Below are 14985 nucleotides of genomic sequence, written 5' to 3' on the forward strand. Positions count from 1 at the left end.
CACAGAGATTTGGAGTAAGGGGTGAGGGTACATATTACGAAGCTCTTTTGATCGAACACCTAATCCCGCCCGCCTCGATAGCGGCCTCTACTAATGATTAGGGAAATTATCTATACTCGATATATTGTCGATTATATGCATGCAATGCAACATCCAAGTTTTAATCCTAGCATGTGAGAATTAGACTAAGTCGGTGAACAATTAATTTAATCATACAATTAATGTCAAAGTCGGAATTTAAGTTCAATTACATGTGAGAACATACAAGCAATAATAAAGAAATACAATAATAATACGATAAAGGAAAATTACAATAATTACAACGGATTAATGATTTATGTCGAAAATACCTTTAAAACGGATAATTTGGGAAAGAATAAACAAATGAATTAACGAACAGGAATTAAGCGATAATACGAATAATAGTTGATTACATACGTAAACTAATTAAACTAGGTCAAGGCAGAACGGAAGTTCAGAGACAGAAATCATCCAGGAACAGGCGCAACAGGACTGCGTCCACTGGAAGAGGTGCAGCAGTTGCTGAATCTGTTCCAAGGCTGAGTTTTGGCTGTGAAGCCGGAACTGCAAATCGTTAGTATTCGTGGGTGAATTTAATGATTGATCATGATATTCGACTCGGATGAAAGTGATTTAATACATTAATTACATGTGAATGAGTCATAAAAAAACGATAAAACATGGATGAAACGAATGTGAACGAATTAATTACATGAACGAAAGATTGATTAGTGACATGGGTGAAATAATTAGGTTAAATATGACGAATTAACGAAGAACTAATGACGGATAAACAGATGGGAATATATCAAAGATCGAATTCCAGAAACTCGATATGAATGAATCGAATCTCTACAACCCCCGGATTGATTTTAATGACGAAAACCTGCAAATATTGGTTATAAGGGATTAAAGTCGGGATTTAATGATGAATTAAATGATAATGAATTACTTACGTGTTAAAATTATTACACTCAAAATTATCGTGTTAAAGAAACAATGAACAATTGATAACGAAACAAAACAATCGAATTATCAAAAGACGAAGGAAGAAGAAAGGAAGCAGGAACTGCGGCAGCCTCACGAAGAGGCGCAGCAGGTGCTGCGTCCCTTCGAAGAGGCGCAACAGGTGTTGCGTCCCTTCGAAGAGGCGCAGCAGGTGTTGCGTCCTTTCTCGACGTCTGTCTCCTGATAATCCGTAAAAAGGGGTTTCAAACATGGTTTTACAAATCGGTTTTAGAAGTATTTTCGACATAAATCTTACATGATGATTACAAAAAGTAAATAACAATAAATAAAGAAGGATTTACACTCTCAGACTTACATGTTTGACGAAACGAGATGAACTAAGTTTATGTTTTAGTGATGCTCGACTCGAATGTAACGAAAGTGCCCTCGTAAGAAGAAAACGATTAAGATTAATTAAAGTTGATTTTTGTGGAGTTGGTCAAATTGGTCGGTCATGCAAAACGAGGCTGATACTCAGAAAGATCCGAGCTTACGTGGTCGAAAGTTCAAGCACGTAGGCGCCAAAAAGTAAGAACGTGGTCTAGAATGCAAAGGGAGAAGAGAAGGGCGGACACTCGCGTGAGAAATATGAGGAGCGAAGGCTCCTATTTATACTAATCATGTGAAGGAATTAGGGTTTTCGGAGAAACCTTGGAAGTGAATCTCGAAAAGATATGAAAAGATACGAAAAATACGCAGAAAAGGACTTGGGAAGAGGCGCAGCAGGCACTGCGTCCCTTGGAAGAGGCGCAGCACTGCCGCGCCTGTTCCTGTGTGGTTTCCTCCTGCGGAAGAAAGATTTCCGTGTTTAATTTATGGAATAACGGAATAATCTTGTTTTCCTTAATATTTTGTATGAATATTACGGGAAATTCTTTACCAAAGATTAAAAGATTGTGAAACATGGAATAGAAATATCCGGAACATTCCAGAACATTCTGACTCGGGATTTTAGCGGGTATCAGAAAATGAAGACGATTTTAGGCCCGGACTCCAAATGTACTCTAATTACTGTCAGAACGACCGTATCGGCGCGTAGATGACAATTAAAAGGTAGACACCAGTGTTTGAGAAATTACTTGACGATAAACTTACGAACTGTCACAAATCGTTCCGCGTACCAAACATGCGGCCCAATCATCACCGGGTGGTTTGCGGGAGGTGCAGAAATGAGGTATCTACAATTGTCAACAATTACGGATATGTCATCATGTTTAGTCTATTATGTTGACATGTTAAGAATAATGTTAAGGTGGTCATGTTTTCCACACCAAGACATATGTGATCTAAGGTGGTCACATTATCAACAATCACAGATATGTCATCATGTTTAGTCTATTATGTTGACATGTTAAGAATAATGTTAAAGTGGTCCTGTTTTCCACACTAAGACAAATGAGATCTAAGGTGGTCATATTATCAACATTAAGACATATGTGATCATATTTATACATTTATTTACCAAAACCAACATTTTTATAATCTTCGAGAATAAAAATAAAAAACATTGATATATTTCTGACCTAAAATGGTTACCTATTTAACACTAACACATATGATACAATATTGATGATAAATGTTACCATGTGTCAACATAGATGTTATCATGTTAAGTTCACGTCAAAACACTAAGACAGAGTTACATATCTCTGATAAGGTGGTCACATTGCCAAAAATCACAGATATGTCACCATGTTTAGTCTATTATGTTAACATGTTAAGACAAATGTTAAGGTGGTCACATTTTCAACACTAAGTTATGTGATCGAAGGTGGTCACATTTTCAACATTAAGAGATGTGATCATGTTAACTCATTCATGTTACCAAAACAAACATTTTTATAATGAGTTAAGGGCGATTTAAGGACCTAAACTATGACATTTTTTTCAGTTAAGGGATTGAACTTCCAAATAATCCAGTTAAGGACCTAGGCCCATTTTCTGTTTGCTTTTCCATTAGTTGACAATCCTTTATTATTCTTGTCAATCTCTAAGCTCTATCTCCCCCGTTACAACATTGCCGTACCCGCATACTCAGGCCTATTTCTTATTTTTATCAATTTCTCAAGTTTTTATTGTGGGAATCTTGCTCACTTTGTTGCCAAGTAATTTAGGGGATTTTCTTTTTGATTGAGTAGTTCTGAATCATGGATGTTGGGTTTTCTTTGAGGACGATGCCGATTGCGGCAGTTTTATTAAATGCAATTTTATGAAATGAAAACTTGGAAGAGATAGATTAAGCTTGTTGATAAATTGAATTGCTTGTTCTTCTTAGTATCATGTTCCTATTTTTGGGTTTTGTTCACGCTGGATTTTCAATTAGGGTTTGCTATGGATTTCTCATTAATTGTATTTTCTAAAGATAATTAAAATAATAAAATCAGATGATCAATACTTCCTTAGAAAAGAAGAAGATGATTTAGAATGAGATGAGAGAGTTGAATACTAGTCTGTGTAAAAATGAAGACAATGAAGAGTTATATTATCAGGAAGAACCAATTACAAGCACAGGAGCAAAGCAGTTTAAGTGTGCAAGGAAACACTTAACGGAGTCAAATTCCAAGTCCTTAACTGTAAACTAAAAACGTTTAAGTCCTTAACTGAAAAAAAGTTAAAAGTTTGGGTCCTTATCTTATGTTACATATTCAACACTAATACATATGTTACAATGTTTAGCATAAATGTTATCATGTGTAAGACATAGATGTTATCATGTTAAGTTCAGTTCACAACACTAAGACATAGGTACATATCTCAGATAAGGTGGTCACATTGACAACAATCATAGATACGTCACCATGTTTAGTCTATTATGTTGACATGTTAACAATAATGTTAAGGTGGTCTATTTTCATCACTAAGACATATGTGTTCCAAGGTGGTCACATTTTCACCATTAAGACATATGTGATCATGTGTAGTCATTTATGTTATCAAAACAATTATTTTTATAATCTTCACAATAAAACATACATTGGTACATTTCTCAGTTACAATCGTCACATATTAAGCATTAAGACACATGTGATCATGTTTAGTCATTTATGTTACCAAAACAAACATTTTTTTAATCTTTAAAAAATAACAAACATTGATACATTTCTCAGTTACAATGGTCACATAATTACAGATGTCACAATGATTACACATAAATGTTAGTTCATATTACAATCAAAGTAACATCAATTTTGAATTAGCTATGGTCACATTATCAGCCTTCATAGACACATTACTCAACTAATATGGTCACATTATCAACCCTTCAGATGCTACATGTTCCAAGTTCAAGACAAATATATTACAGATTACAGGCATACAGTCTTGCAGAGATGTCTGTTTCTTGCTCTTCTTGTTAAACTTGTTACATAATGAAGTGAAATGGTAATATTTTGACTGGTTCTCATTACAAAAGGTCTCTTATACATGTAGTTCTCAGTTTTTCGATCAAAGACGAAAATTGCTTATTTTCGCAACACATTTTATTTACCTAATTAAACAGTATGTAAAACAATCACTTTAGTCATGAATTCATCGTAAAAACAGAAAGTTTACCCTTTTTGTAAACCACACATGGATACATGGTTTTCCTAAAACAAAAGACGGATTCTTAAACATATGATGTTCGTAATAAACAAATGACGAAACTGAATTAAAATTGAACAGTGAGAAGGAACGAACAACATACCATTTTCGAAATAATCCATCATACTAATATTAAAGCAAATTCCTCTTCTAAATTGATTTGGATAGAATCCTCATTTTTTGGCCATAACAACTCCAGATCTACAAATCAAAACACAAAAGATTCAAACTTTTCACATAATCAATCAAAAACCCAATATTTTGAGTAAAACATGACATAAAGATTAAATCTTTTTACATAAATAAAAAAAACAACCCCGGATCTACACATCAAAACAGTAAAGATTCAAACTTTTTAACATAAATCAAACAAAAACCTAATAAAATTATAAACTTTGAGTAACAAATGACATAATATTAGGCCCATTGAGACTCGTAAATGGGCATATATATAATAAACCCTATTATTGTAAACCCTAACCCTAGACAACCTTAAACTTTTTACATAAATAAAAAACCAACACAATAATTAATTACCACCAAGCAATCGAGATCTCAGATGTAGATTGTTGTTCCTCTAACATTTTTTTAGTGAATAATATTTGTGCAATTTTAGATGTAGATTGTTGTTTGAATTTTACATGAAATATCTTTGATTAAGATTAAAATGAAGATGTAGATGAATATTTGGAGGTTGAGCATTTTTGAACAAAAAAAAGCATTCTGATGGAGGAAGTGACTCACCGTCAAAATGAAATGTGATATGTTGAGATATAATTTGTACTTTGCCAGTAAAATAATACCCTACCAACAAACTTATATACAATAAACAATAAGCCTATAAACAATAATCATTAAACAACTCAACCCACTTGCACTTGACCCGCCCTATTTCCTACGGATACAACACTATTCGCTCCGTCTCTCCCTTGTGGCGGATAACGTCCGTCACAAATGAGAATTTGTGTTTTTCTTTAAATTGTAAAATGGTCTCCCACATAATTGATTGAGAAATCGTTTTTCAAGAGACTTATAACTCATTATTATTACCCTACAAAAGTGTTGGTTAGATGGTTTTGTACTCCTTTTTCTTTTGTAGTGAACTCCCAAATGGTCTAACAACTAAAATCAATTGTTACGTGATATTTAAGCTCATTTTAGGCAATAAGTGTTTTTTTTTTACCAAAATTTTAGCTACCTTATTTTTTTTAAGTCGTTTGGTTGATCAAGGAACTTCAACTTCTTAATAACTTGCAATTCATAGGAATTAAGTTCCATTATCTAATTCGGGTGAATTTGTTAAAATTGTTTGGTTGTCCATGTAGGAATTAAATTCCATTGGAACTTCCAACATGACCAAGAGGGGAGTAGGTAAGCCACTTCTCACGTCATGTACAGGCATTGGAAGTTCCAGGGAAGTTCCAACATTCTCCCCAAAAAATGGCAACCAAACAACCTTATTTTTTTTAAATCATGAGATTTTATAATGCCTGTATTTTTCAAATGGTAACCAAACGACTTTGTTTAGTGAGTGGCTATTTAACAAATAAACTAATTGAAATAAAAAAATAAAAATAAAAAAACTACGTGGATAGCATGTGAGAAATAAATTGCATGTTTTATTTTATTTTTCTCTTTTAGCCCTTCAATTTTTACTATTAAATAATTATTTTGTAATGCCTGTGTTTTTCAAATGGTAACCAAACGACTTTTTTTAGTGAGTAGCTAATTAACAAATAAACTACTGAAATAAAAAAATAAAAATAAAAAACTATGTGGATAGCATGGCCAAACGACTTTGTTTAGTGAGTAGCTAATTAACAAATAAACAACTGAAATAAAAAAAAATAAATAAAAAACTACATGGATAGCATGTGAGAAATAAATTGCATGTTTTTATTTTATTTTCCTCTTTTAGCCCTTTAATTTTTAATATTAAATAATTATTATGCTCGTTTACATCATTTCAACAATAATATCACATTTTCTGTTAGTTTGTCAAAAATCTTTAATATAATCATATATACTTTATCAGTTTCTTCTTTTAAGTTACCTTAACAACTACATTTTCAAATTATAATAAATTTTTCAGTTTTCAGCTACATTTTCATTTAGTTGAACAAAACAAACCTTTTAGTTTTAATAGGTAATATTTTAAAACATAAATCATTAAGGCTCCGTTTGAATGACAAATAAGTTAGCTTATTTGATCAAATTAGTCTATTTGGTTGGAATGAAAAGATACCTAGGGTAGCATGTGAGAAATAAGTTACATGTATTTAGTTTATTTTTCTTTTTGACCCTTCAATTTATAATATCGAAAATTATTATAATGTCTGATTATGTCCTTTTACCAAAAATCAGCTACATATAGTTACTTTGCGAGACTTTTATTTTTTCATATAATCAATTATTTTAACAGCTCTTCTTTTTCAGCTATTTTTTCAAGTTCTAGTTAACTTTACAAATTTTATCCACCTTTTTAATTTTACCAAACAGATATTAAAGGTAGAACAAAGTAAATCATATTATTGACGTAACCATCATTACAATCACTCGTTAAAAAAAAAGACATATATTTGTGAAAGTTTTAAATTTTTTAACATTATTTTCAAAATTTCACTCGCAATTTTAAATACAGAAGTCATAACTTATACGGAATACATTTTTGTACAATCTACTTTATCGAGTATTGTCGCTTGTCACGATTTATTACGCCGTACAATAAACTACAACAATACATGTCCTATTTTACTATAAAATGCCGCTTACACAATCAACTAGCCAAGAGTTACGGTAAGCTTGCCTGCCTTGGGCTCACGCTCACACCCCCGATACTTCCTCGTCTACCGGCCCTTATGTCTTTACCATAACGAACCCTTTTACTCCTTTCGGGGTTACCTTTATTGATTTAATCCGTTCGAGAATTAAGAGTACCTCACTCATATATGGCCTCTTTTTGTAATCAATTTGGATGCATCTCCATATGAGTTGGGCCATCTCATTCATTGCTTTTGAAGGGTAGTCCTGCAATCTAACGTCAATAAGCTTCTTTAATATGGACATTTGATTGAGCATGGGCCTACACCAATCAGCAAGATTGGCCTGTCCACTGGGCCGATTTGAATCAAAGGCCCGTTGGCCTGTTATCAACTCAAGCAACACCACTCCAAAACTGTATACGTCACTTCTTATGTTTATGCGACCTGCATATGTATAAGAGGGACGAAGTTAGGTTTAACTTCTATCTAAGGCCGAAACAACAATTTTATTTATATTTCTCATCATAATTACTTTTTTTAGAAACAAGTTATTGTGTATTTTTTTTTTTTTTCTGAAAGCTCTCCAGGACCATGGCTTGGTAAGCCTGTGTATATCTACGTCCCTGGCGTATAGTAATCTCATTAACTATATTAGTTGGCATGTGTAAGGAGGGTTTTAACGATTAAGTAAACGACATTTAAAAGTGGTGTTCAAATCATATTTATATTTGCCTCAAATAATGATTATACACATTTTTACCGTTTTTCCTAAATATAAATATGAAAAACCTATAGTTTGTTGACTTGTAGTTGTGGTGAAATGTGAAATGTGAAATGTCTCACATAAATAGAAATTCATACGTGTCACATACTGTATTTTTTTCCCTATGTCTCACATATTTTTTCTTTCTTCAAAGACGTGTAGTGAGTAGTGACTAGTGAGTGATAGTCAAATGTACGTATTTTCTCCTTTTTTTTTCCATCTCCCACAAACTGTTATACACGTATATACTACTAAGTGGTTAATTTAATTACGAAATTGAGACATATATATAATATACGGAGTATATAGAACAGAAAAAATAATCTGTAGTGACGTAGTGTACATACTGTCTTATTTAATTTTTTATCCAACCTAAAGGTGATGATTATAAGTGGAATATATATGGATGAGTAGTTATATGAATTATGAAATGTAAATCTAAAACTAATTCACCCATCTTATGCTTTTTAATCGAGTGAAACATGTAAAATAGTCGAGTGACTTATTAATATGTTAATCAAAAACTCTGTTTAACGAAAATTTATTTGATTCATGGGTAAAGTAGTTTATGATGACCCTAAATTGTGATTAAATCGTTTCACAAAATACGTCAAAATTTAAGAGTTTATAACCCAAACAAAAAATACAAATTGGGTTTTTATAACATACCGGTGTTAATGTATTCCGGTGCAACGTATCCATATGTGCCCACGGCTTGTGTTGTCACATGTGATCTATCAACCGGACCCAACCTAGCAATTCCAAAATCCGACAGTTTCGCATTGTAATTCTGTGTCAAAGAATGTAAACAAATATCGTCAAATTAGCTTACTACATGTTTAATAACTTCGTCTACGTTTGCAAAAAGTTTGTCTGAGTTAAAATTCAATAATCCTTATTTTACAGATTTATTTATATGCAAAGATATAAGTTGATGATAATGAGACAACTTTCTTAGTTCTGACTATAACATAAGCAGACACTTTTATCATATGATACCTATTTAAATCTGTTTTACAAAATAAAACGTATTTTGAAGTCTTAAACGAGAATTTGTGATCAAAAAATTAGGGCAGTGTATAATCTTTTATGCTCTAATAATGCCTTATTTGGTTGCAAGTTGCATTGCATGCCTTATGCCTAGATTTTCTTATGTAGACGACAGTCCAACCTAACTCCTTAGAAAGTCACCTGAAAGTATATATCTCTTCAATCAAAGCATGTTTGACTCAATGTAAACACGAAAGTGTGAAATCAATCAATCAATTTTCCTAACAAATCATCATTCTTCAATCATCATCATATTACTCCCTCCGTTCATTAATTATCACCCCATTTCTCTATTATATGTGAGAGGTATTATATTGAAATGGGGTGATAATTGTTGAATGGAGGGAGTATATGTTAATTAATTACCTTATCTAATAAAATATTAGCAGCTTTGAAGTCTCGATAGATGACAACTTCTTCAGTTGTATGCAAGAAATCACACGAGCTGCGTCTATTGCTATATCTATTCTTGTATACCATGTTGGCGCTTCTCTATTCTCTGCATTTTATCGTCACAAATTCTTAATTAAGACGGTGATATCGACTTTAACTGATATTAGAATCGGAAATGAGAGAATTCATAAAGACAAATGTTATTGATAATTGATATGTTCGAATGATTACAATGGTACTATATTTATATAGTACCCAGAATATCTAAATCATATAAACTAATATCGCAATATAATACGTATAACTTAGTGAAAATTACAACTTGCCACCTAGTATTTATCGTATTTTACAAACTACCACCTAGTATTTTGTTTATTTCAAATAACCACCTACTTTGCACCTTATATATCCAGACTCCCACCGTATTTCATTCCCGACTATCATTTAGCTTAATTCCCGACTCATTAAGTGAATAAACTAGAAAATGACCAAAATACCCTTACTTTTAGTAACTCCAAACAAAATCAAGTGTCTTAGACCCAAAACACGTACAATCAAAATCTATTTATCTTTTAAGAATCAAAATCCAATAATCAAAACTCATCTTTTAAAAGAACCAACAATCATTCATGATCCATCTTACACTGTTAAACAATCTCAAAGAGGAATTTGTATGTAATTAGGTTGAATTGCTATAAACATTCCATATAATACAGCTCCACCTGACCACCACCTCACTACCACATCCGCATCGCCAACCTAGACCTACTTGCTCATCGCACCACCAAATTTGTCACATTCCTCACCATTAACTTGTCGGCACCATCACCCCCATCCCACAAAAACCATAGATCTGGGATTTTCGTGGGTGGTGGAGACGATTGATGGGGTTGGGTGGTTGAGTGGTCGACTTGCAAGAGAGTTTGATAGTGGGGGAAGGGATTAGAAGCCCCGGTGACGGGCGACATTTCGAAGCGATGTTTGTTTAGGGGTTATGCGGCGGTGGGTGAGTAGATCGTTGGACATGTGGTGAAGTGCCGGTGGCGAGCGACGCTTTGAGTTTGTTGTTGTTGGTGGTGGGTAATAACATTTAGTAATTTGAAGAGGATGATTTTTTTTTAACTGGCAATTTGATGATGAATGATGAAGAAGAATTATTGAGGAGTTGGTGATAAATGGGTTGTTTACTTGTATGTGTTTTGAGGGTATTAAAGTGAGGCTATTTTGGTCTTTCTCTAGTTTATTAATCGCCTTAATGAGTCGGGGCTTAAGTTAAATGATGATCGAGATTGAAATACGGCTATACGGTGGCAAATGGGATATATACGGTGCAAAGTAGGTGGTAAGTTGTAATAAACGAAATACTAGGTGGTAATTTGTAAAATACACTAAATAGTAGGTGGTAATTAACAATTTTCACTATAACTTATTCTAATACCGATATTATTCCGATTACGGTATATTACGATATATACCGTAATATTCTCCTAACAACTGAAAACGAGTCAAGTAATTAAATAGACAAAACAAAAAGCAAAGTGCGATATATTTATATGATGTGTTACTTAATTGGCTCGTTTTTATTTAAGGCAGATAGTGTTATCGTAAAGGCAATTAATTGTATCAACATTTCGGTAGGAAGATAAAGCCATAGATTAAGGTCAACGAAAGTAAGCAAAAACTTTACAAGAGTTGGTAGGGTGGAAATAATAATTTACGTTGGAAAAGATGGGTTTCTAGGCTTCCTTTTTGCATGAATTCGTACACAAGAAGAAGCTCCATTTCTTCGCAACAATAGCCAATCAACTTAACTACGTTTGGATGTGATAACTTCCCCAAAAATTCGATCTCCATCTGCATCAAATTAGAAAACATATTTAAATTACGATTAAAAATTAAAATTTGCATGCCAATATACTCCGTATAAATTATTAAACCAGTACAGGCAGACCGAGTGACGACCTAGGCAAAATTGATAGAGTCAAACCGGTTTTAATGCAATTGTTATTTCATCTTTTAATTTCTTATTAAGTTTTTAAAGGTATACAGTTTCATATTTTCTAATCAAAATTGTTACTTGAATTGCAATTGAGCATCACGTAATATGTTGTTTATGCCATCGATTTTGACATAAAGGAAACTAAAGAAGAATGAAGACTAATCAAAATCCGCGAAGATGTAGCTCATGAGTTAGCACATTCTTATCTAAGACAACTAGGTCGTATGACTTGGGCTGATAACTTATTGCAGATGATTGTTTTTTTTTTTTTTAATCCAGGTCACGAGTACAATCTCTCATAACTTTACCATTTAAACTAGTTAACATCTGGTATTCCATAATATTGTTGTTGCTGTGAATTTGGATATCTCGGAAATGAATTAGTACCCAATTACGGGTTTTATAAAAAAATCGAAAAAGGTGTAATAGAAAAGAAGTTTAAGACATACATTCCATTCTTTAAAACCTTGGGCACTATCAGCTTTACTTCTTTTGACAGCAATAGGGAGACCACCAAGAGTAGGTTTTGAAGGTGCCAAAGTAGTCTCATCAATCCATCCTTTGTAAACCCTTCCAAAACCTCCCTCTCCCAACATTGTGTCTTGCCTAAAATTACTTGTTGCTTTTATTAATTCTTGATATGTGAATGCTTTTAGGTTTGGCACTACAATTTCTCCAAAAATGTGTGATGATGCTACTCCTCCTCCTCCAATTATTCCTTGCCCTTTCGTTGTTGACGAGTTGCGACTCTTTCTCCCTAAAACAACGATAACAACATTATTAATCTCAATATGGCCACCTAGACGATCTACAAAGTGATAGAGCGATATAATTTCTTTTGTCTAGATAGCTAGGTTATTAGTCCAAGTCTTTTTGTATAATTTGGTATAAGAGCGATTCCAATGGTTGTATTTAGGAACTTATTTGCAATTATTCTAAATATTTAAGCGGTATGTTCACCATTGGAGTATAGAAATACGTCCCTACTTGTAAGCACGTGTAGCTTTGTCAAGCTACATGCTTGGAATAAATTAGTAATTAAGAAAAAAAATAAAAATAAATAAATTATGATATTTATTTGTTATGTGAGCCCTTTTAAGTCAGATTTGTTGTAGTTTACCGTTGGAGGACGTTGTAGCTCAAAAGCCGTGTTGCTTAAAAAAACGATATGGCAAGGCAAGCTACAAGGTCCCATAGCTTGCCATTGGAGTTGCTCTAGGTGGTTTGCAGACTATCACATATACTCGAGGATTTACTCAGGTTGTGACTGCAGATTCACTCGTCATCCAAAAAAAATTAAACTGGGGTTCACTATAGTGTGATATGAGTATTTGCATGCATGCAGGGGCGATTCTAGGATTCGATAGATGGGGGTGCGTTAAATTTTTTTACAACGAAAAATCGAGTTATACATTAAAAAATCTTATTTAATTGAGCAAAATGTATGGTAAAAGAACATTAAAAAAATTTGCTCAATTGGAGGATTGAACCCATGATCATTAAGGTGAGAAAACATATCACAAACCACTAGACCAACATAATTTATATGCTTCTTTACCAATCAAATTTGCATTTATTTTTGACAAAAGAGGTGCGGGTGAATCCCCTACACCCCCGTCATGACCGCCCCTGCATGCATGCAAATATATGAATATATTCCTTTTTTTTTCAAATTTATAATCTTCTTCCTATATACTAAGAGAATAAAAATTCTCAAACATTTTTCCTCCAAAAGGAATCTGCTTAAAGAAGAAAATAAGACTTTTTTTAATTAAATTATTATCTTTTAATTAACATATAATTTTTTAATCACTATAATAGTTTTTAATCTAAATTATATTAATTTAAATAAAATAATGCAAAACTGATATATAAATCTAAAAATTTGTATATAAAAACCAATAAATTGATATTATTAGTTTCGTATAAAAAAACTTAACATGTACTTAGTTAGTGTAAGAAAATTATGAGCTGATATTATTAATTTCGTGAAAACTAAATTCATTAAAGTTATTTGAGAAAATTTATAAATTGGAATTATTAGTTACGGTGTATGTGGTAAAAAAAGTTTTATTAAATTACATATTTCATGACTCGACTCAATTCTTTTGATTAGTTTTCTATTTTATTTTTTATTTTCATATTAAAATATGAAAATTTAATTATGTGTCAATTTAAAATCCCCCTATAACTAAAAGAATAAGTTTGTCTCAATGTTTCCCGCTCAACTTTTCTTACAAAAAATGTCTGCCATAAAAATCTTTCTATACAAAAATGGATATATACCATGTAGTTATGGAATACAATATTTACATATGCTATAAAATAGCACAACAATCCACCATCTCCTTTTAACTAAAAGAATAAGTTTTACCCCAAATTTTTTCGCTCAACTATTTTAGGAAAGAGTTGAGCCTCTATTAATTGTCATTCTTCTGTATAGGTTGGGCCTTATATCTCTTATCCATAGTGTGTTAATATATAAATTCGCTCTAAATTTTATGATCTTTATTTGCTAAGCTTTCTAACATTCTGATCTAAAAAAGACCGTGCATTTATGCACGTGATTTACACTAGTAATGCAATTAACTATCTAATCAACATAATAAGCTAAGAAATGCACTACTTGACATCAATAGTTTGCATCAAATGCCATAAATAAAACTAAAAAGAAAGATAAAGTTGAAATATAGAAGTACCTAATGCATTAGTAGTATTCTTGGTGATTGGTGCAATAATAGAAGATCCCAAGCAATTTCCCATGTTAATGATAGAACAATATCTTTGTTGAAAGCAATTATGAGAAAATACGTGCATTTAAATAAGGGTATTTAAACAAAAAAAAGTCAAAAGGATTCACATTACTCCGTAATATTCTACTCTAAATTATTTTGTTTTTTTTTCTTAGGTTCAGTTCTAGTGTACTCCCTCTATTTTTTTATATATGACTTTCTCACATTTCGAGACACTCCCTTCTCTCTTCAATATATCTTAAAATATAAGACTAAATATTATGATATGTATACTCATATGAAAGAGTTTTTCGTAAGAAATTTAATGGTACCATTTTTATATTTTTTGAACAAATATATTTTTGTAAATATTAAAGTCAAAGGCTTATCTCGTAAATGCAAAACGTCATATATAAAAAAGTGGAGGGAGTAATTATTTATGTTTAATAAACGAGGAAATGTCGTGTATTAGGTAAATTTCAAACATCTTTCCTTGATTAGGACAAATCTTGCTTAAGAAGAGTTTAACAGTTTGTGAATTTTTGCGGGTCTCTCTTGTGACGAGTATATTCGTTGTAAGGTTGTGATGAATTAAGTATTACCCATATGAGTAAATATGACAAAAATAAATTGTCTAGAAAGTAACAATCTATTTTGTTCTATTTACTCACATAA

General features: G+C 32.2%; 1 pseudogene; it reads right to left on the bottom strand.

Moving 5' to 3' along the window:
- Window positions 1-7467: 7467 nt before the first annotated feature.
- On the bottom strand, window positions 7468-14341 carry LOC141587626 (putative serine/threonine-protein kinase CST; annotated as a pseudogene).
- Window positions 14342-14985: the final 644 nt, after the last annotated feature.

The sequence above is a fragment of the Silene latifolia genome, chromosome 1 (assembly GCF_048544455.1).
Source record: "Silene latifolia isolate original U9 population chromosome 1, ASM4854445v1, whole genome shotgun sequence".
Classification (NCBI taxonomy): Eukaryota; Viridiplantae; Streptophyta; class Magnoliopsida; order Caryophyllales; family Caryophyllaceae; genus Silene; species Silene latifolia.